Source organism: Protopterus annectens, chromosome 9.part0 (assembly GCF_019279795.1).
Source record: "Protopterus annectens isolate FY-2018-M chromosome 9.part0, PAN1.0, whole genome shotgun sequence".
Taxonomy (NCBI): Eukaryota; Metazoa; Chordata; order Ceratodontiformes; family Protopteridae; genus Protopterus; species Protopterus annectens.
In genome coordinates, this window is record NC_056743.1 from 1704541451 (window position 1) to 1704556450 (window position 15000).

Here is a 15000-nt window from a genome sequence, read left to right on the forward strand (position 1 = left end):
AACACAAGTACCCTTACTGAGCATAATTGGATGTTTGAATTTAGCAGAGCAAGGTTGTGAGCACCACCAACTGGCCCTGTCCATGATGGAGCACACAGTATTATATATTACACTTTGTAGCGTGGTTGATATATGTGTGGAAAAAGCACTGAGACCCCTGTGTTGTAGTGCTTGGTGATGTGTGTGTGTGTGGGGGGGGGCGACAACGCATGAATGTATTGTAAATATATGATGTATAGTCAGATCGGGCCCTTGGTTTGTAATGTTTCTACATGTAGTTTTGTGTCAGACAAAGGAAACGGAGAATTAATACCAGTAATGAAGCATGATATATACAGTCCCATAGTGCAGTGGGCAACTGGTTTGTGCGATGGTAAGCAAAATGTACACGCATGCAAGATATACCTGTTTGCGCATAGGTAAGCAACGTGGACATGTGAGCTGCATTGCAAACATCTGATAGTTCCATCTGTACACCAGGCCTGTCTTTTGCAGTGCCCAAGAGCATTAATTGAATATATCCGGTTATATTTGTGGCTGTCTGCTTCCTAGGTGGTCTGGTTTACCCTGTTTCTGCAATACAGCACTTTGCACAAACCAAATTTGCACAGCCAAACCTGTAATGCATTTGTTGTCCAGTCAAAGTTATAGGAATAAGAAATTGAAAAAAAAGAGAAATACATGAAATTAGGAAAACCAGTGTATGACATACACAGTAAAACATGATAGTACATATGAGATATTTCTACATAGCTCGGGATTTAAATTCTCACACCAATGCATCTTCAGAAAACAGGAAGTATGCCTTATTCCTCTTTGCCATGGAAACAGTTTTGCAGCAAATGACTGAAGTCATTCTTCACACGATCACCTGCAGCAGAATGTACACTGCTATCAAACCATCAGTTGTTATTTGTACATTTCATTATCATTATTATATTTGGATGTAGTGCACTTACTGAGCATACAAGCTGTTATGATTATTCTTGCAAATATACAGCTGTGTCGTACATTTCTGTGCACTCCTGATGGGTGTCATTAGCCATGGTTCCAGTGCATAGCCAGTGTCCCCCAGTAAATGATCCTGTGGGATGTCCCCCTAGCAAACATCTGGTACAGCTGTGATGTGTGCCAGATATGGGAGTCATGATAACTACCAGAGTTGCCAACACAGACATTCAAGATAATTTCCTGAGCATTACACATGATTTGGCAATTGATGAAGTGGTATCCCTCGCAGTTAATGTAGATTCTACCCTGCTCTCCAGGTTGTGCCTTAATGTGTACATGAGTACAGTATATGGAACCCAGTACATAAGGGTAGTGTGCTACCTGGTAGAAATGTTGCATATTTCTGATCCTGTCCTCAGAACTAAAGGGAAAACATATGTGCTCACTAGCATGTATGAGCATAGCAGCCAGGAATTGGTGGAGGATCTAGGATGCTGATGCCTGTGACACACCTATCATGTCCCCAGTTGGTGTTCGAAAGGTACCTGTAGCTAATATTTTAAGCACTACAAATACCTTAGTTTCCACTGGGCTGGGTTCCCCTCAGTTGGCTCTGGCTCTCAGTTGAGGGCAGCAGAGCTAACAGAGTTCTTGTAATGTGTCCCTGTCCACCTGTAGTGCTGTACAATCTCCATGTCATGTAGCATCTGAAAACTTACCCTGGACCTGAACACTCTTCTCTTTCTTGGCCTAGGCCTATTGTCACCAGCACCAGCAGCATCGGCTTTAACCTCTAGCACATACATATAGAGCAAAGCTGCATCAGCCCCTAGCATTGTGTCCCTTTAAAATTTTCCTTGTCTCTTCTCCAATGGTATTAAAGTATTCAGGAAAGAAAAACAGAATGGAGGCCACATAGATGCTGTATAGCTTGTTGACTAGTTCTACCATGCTGAAAATCATCTACTTATGCTGCAATTAGCACCTATGAAATACACCTGCTGTTTAACTGAGTGTGTTAACTCCATTGCTGCTCATTAATGCATGATGCGCACCTCAGTGCCCCTGTGCATACTTAAATGAGCACATATGTTTTTTGGTATGACCCTGACCCTGAGCAGTATCCTACCTTCACCAAGAATGATGCCACAATACAGAGACAAAATGATCAGTTTTAATAATTGGCTTAATTTCTGGTGTCATTCTAAGGGGATCCAATGTCTGTCTGCCTGGAATGACATGCTTGACAAGCCACGCTGCTTCCCAAGGGACGGCTTGCACCTGTCACCCTTGGGTTTCTGGATATTGGCAAAGGCTCTTGCCACCCCCATAGTGCCTTTTTTAGACAAGGCTCAAATTCTAAACCCACCACCCTAGAAAACAATAATGGAAAAAAACTAAGGGTAATGCTGCTCAATGCCAGAAGTCTAAATCTCAAGATGCACGCCCTCGAAGCCCTCCTCAGTATGGAGAACATCGATGTCTGTGCTGTGACTGAAACCTGGTTCAAGGCTCCTGAGAGCACCCTGGCACTATCAGGTTTTACCTCATATCATGCGTTCCGGCCCCAAAACCCGGACCGTACTACAAAAGGAGGGGGTGTATCCATATTCATCAAGGATACCCACACCTCCAGGCTGGTGGCAACTCACAAAGCATCAGAGACCATTCAGGTGCAATTAACCATAGGCAAAACTGCTCTACAGTTTGTAGCATGTTACAGGCCACCCTCTCAAACTCAGGAACCCCACACAGCCTTCCTGAAGACACTGGAGAGTATAAATGTCTCTCCAAACACCATCATATTGGGTGACTTCAACTACCCAAACATAGACTGGGAACATTACTCAAGCCCCAATACCCTAGCCCAAAGGTTCCTGGAGTTCATAAACTCAAATGCTATGGAACAACTTGTCACCATTCCCACAAGAGATGAAAATATACTAGACCTGATCATCACAAACATGGGGACAAAATGCTCCCCACCGGAAGTTTATCCCTCAATGGTGAGATTAGACCATAAACTAATCTCACTGGAGATCCTCCCGCCCCCACCAAAAAAGACCACAGTGAAGAACTTCTCAAAAGCCAATTTCACACTTCTCAAGACTGGTGTTGTATCCTTCAAGGCCCCTGAGCCATTGGAAACCACAACCCACGCTGCTGAATCCCTTACAAATGCTTTCTACGAGCACCTCCAGGATTGCATGGATCAAGCAATCCCAAATAAAATCAAGACCCTTTCCACCAAAGGCAAGTGCCCAATCTGGTGGACCCCAGCCATAATCAAACTTTACAACAAGAGGTAAAAGCTACTACAAGATAGAGCAAAATCCCTAAAAGGGAAGACATCTCTGATCAATACTAGTAAAAAACTACGATCACTCATAAAATCATCCAAGGCCAACTTTGAGAGAAAAATCGCCAAGGACTCAAAAGACAATCATAAGGCCTTTTTAGCTATGTTAGAAATCTGGGTGGAAACTCCCAGATATGCTCAGAATTAGTCCAAAATGATACAAAAATCACTGAACCCACAGACATTGCAAACATACTGGCAGACAGGTTCAGTGAAAATTTCTCCCCTCCCTCCCCCCAAAAGGAGAAATATCTATCCCAGCAGAGTGTAGCCTCCCAATCATCTCAAATGCCCAGGTGAGAGCTGCTCTCTCTAAAGCTAAAAACACAGCATCAATGGGACTGGATGGTGTCCCCTGGCTGTGTGCTACACGAACTCAATGAGGAACTAAACCCACACATAAGGCTGCTGTTTAATCTTAGCCTTACCACAGGATATGTACCCAAAGAGTGGCGTACGGCAACTGTGGTCCCACTCCACAAAGGCGGTGCTTCTACGGACCCTGGTAATTACCGCCCCATAAGCTTAACAAGCCTGGTCTGCAAAGCTATGGAGAGGATCATAATGGAACTCATAAATAAAGACATAGGGGACCTACAGACATTGGATCCTACCCAATTCGGCTTTATCAAGGGCAGATCATGCCTCATGAACTTGGTCGACTTTTTTGAAACAGTCACCAAGGCTATTAATGAGGGTAAGGCAGTTCACACAGCCTACCTTGACCTTGCAAAAGCTTTCGACACAATACCCCACTCGGGTATCATAGAAAAGCTCACCAACTTAAATGTAAACCCATATGTCACAAGATGGGTTGCAAACTGGCTCAAGGACAGAACCCACAGGGTTAGAGTTGCTGGTGCCATGTCAGACTCCAAGCCGGTCACAAGCGGTGTCCCACAGAGCTCAGTCCTGGGCCCCCTCTTGTTCGGCATCTACTTTTCAGAAGTGCAGGCAAACATAGGAGGACTGTGGCTGACAAAGTTTGCAGATGACTGCAAACTGGGCGCCATAGTTGAAAATCCATCAGACACAGATATCCTTCAGAGATGTCTCATAGAAATGGATAACTGGTGCCAGAGCCATGGCCTTAAGCTAAACGCCAAAAAATGTATAGTCATACCCTTTGGTAAAAACAAGGTAACCCCAAGTTACCACATAGGTGGCAATCCATTAAGCACAGAAGAGGTTATCAGGGACCTGGGGACCCAAGTTGACAGTAACCTTTCTTTTGACACTCACATTGCCAAAGTGGTTAGGAGGACCTTCTACATTGCCCACCTGATTATGAAGGGATTCACATCCAGATCAAGGGAGGTCATTGTTCCCCTGTACTCTTCACTTATCAGACCAATGATTGAGTACAATGCCCCATTCGGAATGTATCTTACCCGACACCTGCAGCAATTGGAAAGACCCCAAAAGTTCCTCACAAAAAGGATAAAGGGGCTCAGAAATATGCCATATGCTGCCTGACTGAAGAAACTCCAGCTCTATTCAGTCGCATACCATCTGCTCAGAGGTGACCTGTGCCTGACATACAAGGCCATGTCCAACCCGGAATTAATGGACATGCTCCACCTCAAAAAATCCAAATCCGCCAGAGCCACAAGAGCAAGAGACTTAAACCTCAACACGGATATAAATAGGACGTGCTGGAGGGACAGATTCATCACCCAGAGACTCCCTATGTTGTGGAACAGAATCCCGGGCCATGTGAGACAGAGCACCTCGCTGGCTCTGTTCAAGAGGAATCTTGACCAGTGGATGGGAGATCGTAGGTTTACCCTGGGGATCATCTCTGTATCACTGCTGGACAGAGGCACGGCAAACTAATGGGTATAGTATTCTTCAACCTAAGGGGTGGTGAAAGCCACACAACTCTGGCTAGGCTTATAAATGCCCTAGGGCAGATAGCCTAGTATGAACCTATGAACCTATGAACCTAAATGTAAATAAGGTAAACACAGGCAATATTGTTACTACTGTCCTCCTTTCCCATGATCTCACTCAAACATGGAGGATAAAAAGGGATTTAATCTGCACACCCTGTATTAGAACACAGGGCAATTTATACTCCAACCCTACACATACACATGCTGTCATAGGAATAGTTACATGTCAAGCAGAGAAAAACTTGCCATTCAGTCCCCCATTTCCTGTGATTGCGCTAAGTGCTGCATTGTGTAAACAACAATGACAAAAATAATTTAAAAAATAACTTAAAGCAGACACAGATGACACATTTTAACAAAAAAAATAGAGGATGAAACAGAACTTGTGAACTGTGCACTGCTTACATGTACTTTCACCCCTCACAGGCCTACATGTACACCTCTGTAAGTGTAACCTGACACACCACCCAATGTCATTTACTGTTGCCATCCGTTGAAAACAAACATTGTGGAAGCGCTTACATGAAGTGAACATCCCTATGCAGTTACATTTTTTTTGTGATTCAGCAATTCTAATGAGTTTTGACTTCATCTGCATCTTCACTCTGCTGACAGCCATGAATCTACACAGTTGGTAACCATGTAGGCAGGGAAACTGAAAGATGGCCCAATGTTGTAAACACAAGGGAGGGTAGTACTTTGCTATATATCTGTACAGAGGAATACAGTTTTTGATAAAATTTGACTGTATTCCATCAGCTACATACTGTATATATATATATATATATATATATATATATATATATACTTGATGCTATGAATAGTCTATTTCATGAGGTTTATACATTTAAGTTGTCTGCATTAGTTGTGAGTATATTCTTCATATGGGGGTGAGGGAACAAAGCTGCATGTATGTCATGGCACTTAAAAGGATTATCGTTACTGTTACTCTACTTTTGTAGCACCACTCTGTCTAATAATGTAATACTGTGTCTGCTGTTACATGTTAAGGTCAGTTCTGTACAAATCTAACAACTTTTACTTGCTGTTGTTTCCATGTAAACTCCTTTCCATGGCTGTATTCGAAAACCTTTCAAATACATGGGCAACATGAGTATGGAGTCTACACAGTTGCTTTACAGCTTGTTGAATCGCTCTACCATGTTGGTTTGCTTCATTAGCATACAGTACAGCTACTTATGCTATAATTTGCATGCCATGGAATTTACCATGTTTGCCCGTGAGTGCATGCCTCTACATGGAGTTTATTGAATCTAAAACTTTTTGTGGCCATGTGTGCATCAAGCTGTTATGCACACAGTCTGAAAAATGACTGCATAGGATTGATTGAATCCCCACCCCCAACCCAAGTGTTGTTTTTACATGTTTTAAGCTCACAACTGAAAAATTATGGGAAAAACAATTAGAAAACATAGGAGAAGCCAAAAAATAGAGGTAGTGAGTTAATTACAGACATAATCACTTATTTTCATAGGTGGTTGAATGGATTTCAAGTTACTTCTTTTGAAGTGTTAGGAGACCTTATAATATGGCAATAAGTGCTTATTACTTTACCTAAGGATATGAAGATATGGTTCACAGACTGGGAATGTACCTCAGCTGCAGAGCTGGGCAAAAAGGGTGGCCTCTCTTTGGCAAGAAAAATACAACTACCCAAGAAGGGTTTACCTAACAATATATGTGGATATAAGAGAACCCATATGGGGAATCTGAACCATCAGGGCAAGTCCTGTTGGCAAAGGAGAAGTCACCGGTTACAATACATGCCAAATTCCGAGAGTCAGATGTTTTGGGTATAACCAAGCTGGGCATATATTATCCAGATGTCCACAAACACAAGTTTGGGAACAAAAGTCCCTTGAGGGTATTAACAGAGGTAGTACCAGAGAAGTTGTGGATTTTCTTGAAACTTTAGTTACTTTAGATTACCAGAAGGGCTTGTGCATTGTGCTGGTAAAAGTAAAGAACCTATTCTATTGCCAAAAGGGATGCAGCATCAGATTTAACTATTATTAACCCTGCAGCTATTAGAGAGAATTATTACTTACTAGTATGTTCTATTGTAGTTTGGGCAGTGGGAGGGGTGCCTTTTCAGGTACCATTGGTCAGGTATCATTTGGACTGGTAAGGAGGAGCAGGGAGAGAGATAGAAAGAGATAAGCAGATATCCTGACAGGAAATGACTCTGATGATATAGTCTTCTTCCTGGGACTACTCATGTACACAAACATCTCTTCCTAATTAAAGCCAACCTCTCCTTCCACTCATCCTCTAGTTCCCTTAAAATGCCTGCGTCTTCTGTTTCACCATTGTCCTTATCAGATTTTTCCATCAGTGTTTTTCATATATAATTCTCATATCTTCCCTAAAGTTTCATCAAGAGTATCAAACGTTGGCATTTTACCATCCCAATAAACCTTAACAGTAATGAGAAAAAAGACAAACAAAAGAAGAGTAACCAAAAATGACAATTGAGCTTCAGTATCTTTCATTTGCATTCACACATTATAGTGCAACTTCTACAGTTATTTAATCTTTTCTCATAATTCAAAAAAAACACTAGAACACAAGCTTGATTTAAAACATTTTATTAGACCAAGATAGGTTACGTAATTACTCAGACTTTTGGGTAGCACAAGGCCTTCATCAGGGTTTGTTAAATTGTTTATGTCAGGCACAGTGCTTAAACCCCAACTTCTGCCTAGAAAGGAAAAGACATTGGGCAGGATTCACGATAGCTTGCACGGAGTCTAAGAGTAGTGTAAGACTCCATGCAGCCATCGCGATCCAGGAACAGCCTGAATGTGCGTGTAAGAGAGCACCTAAAACGGCTCTTACACGGACAGGGTGTGGATATGCTAATCACCTCACTTGCAGCCGAAAGGCATGCAAATGAGGTAATTTCGCGATCCAGGAAGCAGAAACCTGCCCGTGTAAGAGCTGTGTTATCTGCAGAAATGTACTCAGTTGATAACTGAGTACCATTCTGCAAATAACACAATGGAGCCTTGCCAGTTCCAAATAAAGGTTGCAAATGTCCCAGGCAGCTTGCCAATGGCCAAATATGTGGCCACTGGCAACGTACCTCGATGCAAACAAAAAATAAAAATGTTTTTTTTTTTCGGTGATGTTTAAACGTAGCGCAGTGCCACGCAAACGGTGGGTTTATGCAAAGCATTAATTTAGAATGGAAGGGAATAGCAGGCTAAAACAACATGGCCACCGAGCAGGGGTTGCTAAGGGGGGAAGCTGAGTGTAAGACATGTAACTAAGCATTAGTAGGCAATTCTATGTAAATGAGTGGTAGGATAGTGAATCGTACTGTTACATTGGAAATGAGCACATTACGTGCAGTGTAGGAGTAGGATAAGGGGGAGTAACAGAGTAGGAGATAGGTGACATCACAGATGGGAATGTATGAAAGGAATGCAGCTCATTGGAGCACAGTGGCATGTGAAAGCTGTCAGTCACACATCACGGAAAGAGGAGTGTCAACAAGTAGGCATGGGAAAGCCAAGAAATGGAAGGTGTACACTATGGATAACACCAAAGTTTCTTGCAGGGCATGCATGCATGTGTGTGCACGCTGGTAGGCACGAGTAAGCTAGAGTGCGTGCATGTAAGTGTGAGTGCACATGTTTAAGGCAGAATACGCATGTAGGAGCCTGTTTAAACACCTGTAAGCTTGTTTGCACTGGTGTGTGCACGTTTTAACCCGAATAAACAGATTCTAGTCCGTCTAAGCATGGTGCGTGCGTGTTAGCCACTGTGAGCGTGTTTTCGCTGGTATACGCATCGCTCCCCCTGAGGAAACAGAAGGGAAAAAGGAAGCATGGGAAATAGTAGGAAGCTAGCAGGGATTACTGGCAGAGCTAGCAGGTGAAAACAATCAGAAGAAGGCAATTACACAGGCAGAACAGTAGCCCAGCCCAGCACTTAAAACTCTACAAACAACAGTGCAGAATGTTTCTCTCAAGAGACACTGCAACAGAGGAGTAAGCTATTAGAAGTGAAAACTGAAAAAGCTTCACTCAGACCAAAAATGCTAGGGGCTGCCATAGCTGTTATAAGGAGACATATGCAACTTGCTGAGGGTGGTGACTATGCAAATGCTGCTGGACAACCCACAGTGAGGAGACGGAGAAGCGTGTACAGGCCCAGGGTCACCTACCAGGGGTTACATGAGCTGGAGATAGTGGAGCGCTATAGAGTGGACAGAGACCTCCTGAAGCAAATTGTTGAGCTGTGCAGGCCACGCCTCACACACAGAACCAACAGAGGGGAACCCATCCCAGTGGAAATCAAGGTATGTGTTGGCCTAAGAATACTAGCAACAGGTACCTTCCAGAGACCAACTGGTGATATGATGGGGATATCACAGGCATCAGCATCCAGGGTACTGCACCAGTTCCTGGATGCCATGTCAGCACATGTCGGTGATCATGTATATTTCCCCAATTCCCATGAGGTATTGGCCAGCAATATGCGTCTCTTCCAGCAAATAGCGGAATACCCTGAGGTAGTGGGTGCAATAGACTGCACGTGTATACGCATCAAAGCACCAGCCGGTGAGTGGGGTAGGGCCTACATTAACCGCAAGGGCTTCCCCTCCATCAACTGCCAGGTAGTGTGTGATGCCCAGGGCATAATAATGAATGGTGCTGGCTGCCCTGGAAGCTACCATGATTCCCATATCTGGCATCTGACGCAGCTGTACCAGACATTTGCCAATGGGGACATCCCACATGGTCACTTAGTAGGGGATGCTGGCTATGCACTGGAGCCATTGCTGATGACACCCATCAGAAATGCACACACACCTGAACAAGAATGCCATAATGAGGCACACGCACAAACACGAAATGTAATCGAGCGTGTGTTTGGGCTGCTCAAGTCACGGTTCCGGTGCCTGGACACATCTGGTGGAGCCTTGCAGTACTCACCAACTACATGTACCCAAATTGTCATGGTATGTGCTATGCTACATAATATGATTCTCTGCGAAAACAGCTGCAGCAGGACCAGCATAGGGCTGGGCCAAACAGCCCCCCACCATTGCCAAGCCAATCACAGGCAGAGAGTGACTCGGAGGAGGAACAACCTGAGCCTGCCCCAGTAGGCAGAAGGAGGCGTGCCCAGTATGCCTTGGCCTTGGCAAAGGGGCAATGCATAGCACATACACTGGCTCAGTAGGAACCCTGGAAATTATACCTCTCTCTGACTCACACATATAGTAAAAGGGATGCCTAAGTTGACACAACCTGCTTTCAAACATGTACAGGGAGTGTAATATGTGCATCCAACATAGACAGCCCTGCAGCACCATCTGAGGCATGATTGCCATGTGTTAAGCAATGTAACACCATGTAGTATATGCAAACTTGATGACCCTGACTAACATCCTACCCTCACCAAGCATGATGCCACAATATGAAGATGAGATGATCAATTACAATAATTGGCTTAAGTATTGCTGTTAGTCAAAGGGGATCCAATGCGTGCCAGCCTGGGATGACATGCTGAGCAAGACACGATGCTCCACCTGCTAGGGATGACATGCACCTATCAGTCCTGGCCTTTTGGATACTGGCAAAGGCTGTTGTCACCCCCACTGTGCCTTGAATAGGTAAGGCTCAAAACACAAACCCACCTCCACAGGTATCACAAGGGATAAGAACCTAGACGTAATGCTACCCAATGCCAGAAGTCTAAACTGCAAGATGCATGCAGTCTAAACTCCCCTCAGCATGGAGAATGTTGATATCTGTTCTGTAACAGAAAACTGGGTCAAGGCTCACAAGAGCACCCTAACACTACCAGGTTACACCTCATACCGTGCTTTACAGCCCCAAAACATGGAACAAACTACAAAAGGAGGGTGACTAGCAATAATTGTCAAGGATAACCACACCCCCATGTTGGTACCACAACAAGAAGCAGCATGGACTATCCATGGTCAAGTAACAGTGGCTAAAACTGCCTCCCCATTTGTAGCCTGCTACAGACTATCCTCCTAATGCCTGGAACTGCGCTTGGCCTACGTTGGAACACATGGAAATATCAAGCTCTCCAAACAATATTATATTGGGTGACTGAAAATACTCAAACATAGACTGGGAGCATTATTCCAGCTCCAACACCCTAGGCCAAAGGTTCCTAGAATCCATAAACCAAAATGCTCAGGAACAACGTACCACTCCCACAAGAGGGGTAAGCATACTGGATGTGATAATCAGCAACATGGGTACTCTATGGCCAGATGAGAAGTGTATCCCTCACTGGTAAGATCAGACCATAGAGTAATCACACTGGATATTCATATCCTGATCACAGTCCCTGGCCAGAAAACCACAGTGAAAAACACGTGTAAAGAAAATGTTGCACTCCTCCAAACTGATGTGGAATCCATTAAATGCCCTGTGCCTGTGGAAAATATGGGCCACACCTCAGAACCCTTTATAAATGCATTCTATGAACACTTTCAGGAATGCATGGATTACGCAATCCCAAATAAAATCAAAACCCAATTCCATACACGCAGGCATCTGGCATGGTGGACCCCAGCCATTACCAAACCATGCAAGAGAATGAGGAAGCTGCTACATGATAGAGCAAACCCAAAAAGGGAAGTAATCTCTGATCAGTATTATGGCAATAAAATATGGCCACTCATAAAATCCACTAAGGCCAGCTACAACAAGTTGAATCTGTGAATCTTGAGGCAATGTTACACCTGCCCCATGTACACAGACAACCCCCTCCTCCCCCCAAGAAATACAAATATATGTGAGAGATGCAACCATTTATCCAAACTGGAGGCTGAGCTCTCTCAACTCAGTACTGTCAAAACTAGTCAGGAGGAGAAGGTAACCACACACACCACAAACCCAGTCTCACATAGACCTATCACAACTGCAAACCAAAGACATAAACACACAAAAACATTCCCGGAGGCTCTAATTAAAAATCCACCAAATCAACAGAGGCCTCCAAAGCAGACACCCTAGCAACCACTACCTCCAAACATAGCACATGCAACACATAGTACACAAAGTCGGTGTGCCAAACAGTCACAGCCCGTAAGGACAAACAACATGCCTGATACACTTGTAATAGGAGACTCCATAGTCAGACACACTGATGTCCCACTCACCAGACTGAACAAGGAAAAGGGTACAGTAAGCTGCCTGTAGGCTGCTGCAATCTGCCACATAACACAAGCACGCAGGTCACTCCAAAGCAAGTACAAATATGACTCAGTCATTGTCCATGCTGGTGTGAATGACCTGAGACATACCTCCCTGGACTACATGAAAAGAGACATAGAGGAGCTCTCCAATTATGTAGGCCAGGCCGGTATGACTCTGACCCTGAGCAGCATCCTACCCTCACCAAGAATGATGCCACAGTACAAACACAGAATGATCAGCTTTAACAATTGGCTCAATTACTGGTGTCATTCCAAGGGGATCCAATGTCTGTCTGCTTGGGATGTCATGCTTGACAAGCCACGCTGCTTTGCCAGGGATGGCTTGCACCTGTCACCCCTGGGCATCTGGATATTGGCTAAGGCTCTTGCCACCTCCATAGTGCCTTTTGTAGGCAAGGCTGAAAAGACAAACCCACCTCCCTAGAAAACATAAGTGGAAAAAACATAAGGGTAATGCTGCTCAATGCCAGAAGTCTAAACCTCAAGATGCATGCTCTCGAGGCCCTCCCCAGTATGGAGAACATTGATGTCTGTGCAGTGACAGAAACCTGCATCAAGGCTCCTGAGAGCACCCCAGCACTACCAGGTTATACCTCATGTCATGCTTTTCGGCCCCAAAACCTGGACCAAACCACAAAAGGAGGGGAGTATCCATATTCAGCAAAGATACCCACACGTCCAGGTTACTGACAATGCACGAAGCATCAGAGACCATCCATGTGCAACTAACCATAGGCAAAACTGCTGTACAGTTTGTAGCATGCTACAGACCACCCTCTCAAATCCAGGAACCCCACTCAGCCTTCCTGAAGACACTGGAGAGTATGAATGTCTCTCCAAATACCAAACAAGGTGCTCACAAATTACCACATAGGTGGTAATCCATTACGTATGGAAGAAGTAATCAGGGACCTAGGGACACAAGTGGACAGTAACCTCTCATGTGACACTCACATTGCCAACGTGGCTAGGAAGACCTTCTATATTGGCCACCTTATCATGAAAGGATTCACATCTACATCAAGAGAGGTCATTGTGCCCCTATACTCTTCTCTTATCAGGCCCATAATTGAGTACAATGCCCCATTTGGGATGTACCTTACCCGACACCTGCAGCAGTTAGAAAGACCTCAAAAGTACCTCACCAAGAGGATAAAAGGTCTCAAACATTTGTCATATGCTGCCTGGCTGAAGACACCCCAGCTGTATGCAGTCACATACTGCCTACTCAGAGGCGATGTATGCCTGATGTACAAGGCCATGTCCAATACAGAATTAATGGACATGCTCCACCTCAGAAAATCCAAATCCATTAGAGCCGCGAGAGATGTCAACCTCAACACATAAATAAATAGGATGTGCTGGAGGGACAGATTCATAACCCAGAGGCTACCTACACTCTGGAACAGAATCCCACTCCATGTTAGGCAGAGCCCCTCACTGACTCTCTTCAACAGGAATCTTGCCAAGTGGATGGGAGATCGTAGATTTACACTAGGGGTCTTCACTGTGTCACATCTAGACAGAGGCACAGTAAAGTAAACCCTAAATGGGCATAATATTCACATAGCAAGGGATGGTGAAAGCCAGACACACCTATGAAGATAAAAATTGTACAGGACACTAAGGATAATCACAAGGCTTTCTTAACTGATGGTAGGAACCTTGTTGGGAATTCACAGATATGCTCTGAATTACTCAAATATTACAAACAATACACCAAACCCACACACATTGCCAACATCCAACCTGACAGGTTCAGTGCAAACTCCCCCCCCCCCCCAAAATGCCAAATATCTATCCCAGCAGAGTGCTGGCCCAATGACATTGCAGATGCTGAGGTAACAGCCAGCATCTTCAAAGCAAAACACACAGCATCAATGGTACGAGATGGTGTCCTGGGCTGTGTCCCACATGAACTCCAAGAAGAATGGAACGCCAAATAACACTACTGCTCAATTTCAGCCTTACCACAGGATGTGTACCCAAAGAGCAGTGTACAGCAACAGTGGTCCCTCTCCACAAAGGTGGTGCCTGAATGGATACTGCAAACTATCACCCCAGAATCCTGACAAGCTTGGTCTGCAAAGCTATGGAAAGGATCATCATGGACCTCATAAATAAAGATATTGGGGACCTACAGACACTGGACCCTACCCAGCGTGGCTTTCTTAAGGGCAGATCCTGCCCCTTAAACATGTTTGACTCATTTGAAACAGTCATCAAGGCCATTGATGAGGGGAATGTGGTCCACATAGCCTATCTGGACCTTGCAAAAGCCTTCCATACAATACCCCATGTGTCCATTATAGATAAGCTCACCAGCTTAAATATAAACCCCTATGTCAGTAGATGGGTTGCAAACCAGCCCAAGGACTGAACTGACATAGTCAGAAATGCTGCAGCCACGTCACACTACAAACCAGCTACAACTGGCATCCCACAAAGCTCAGTCCTGGGACCTCCCTTGTTTGGTATATATTTCCCATAGGTACAGGCCAACATGGAAGGACTGTGTCTGAACAAGTTTGCAGAGGACTACAAACTGGGCACCATATCTGACC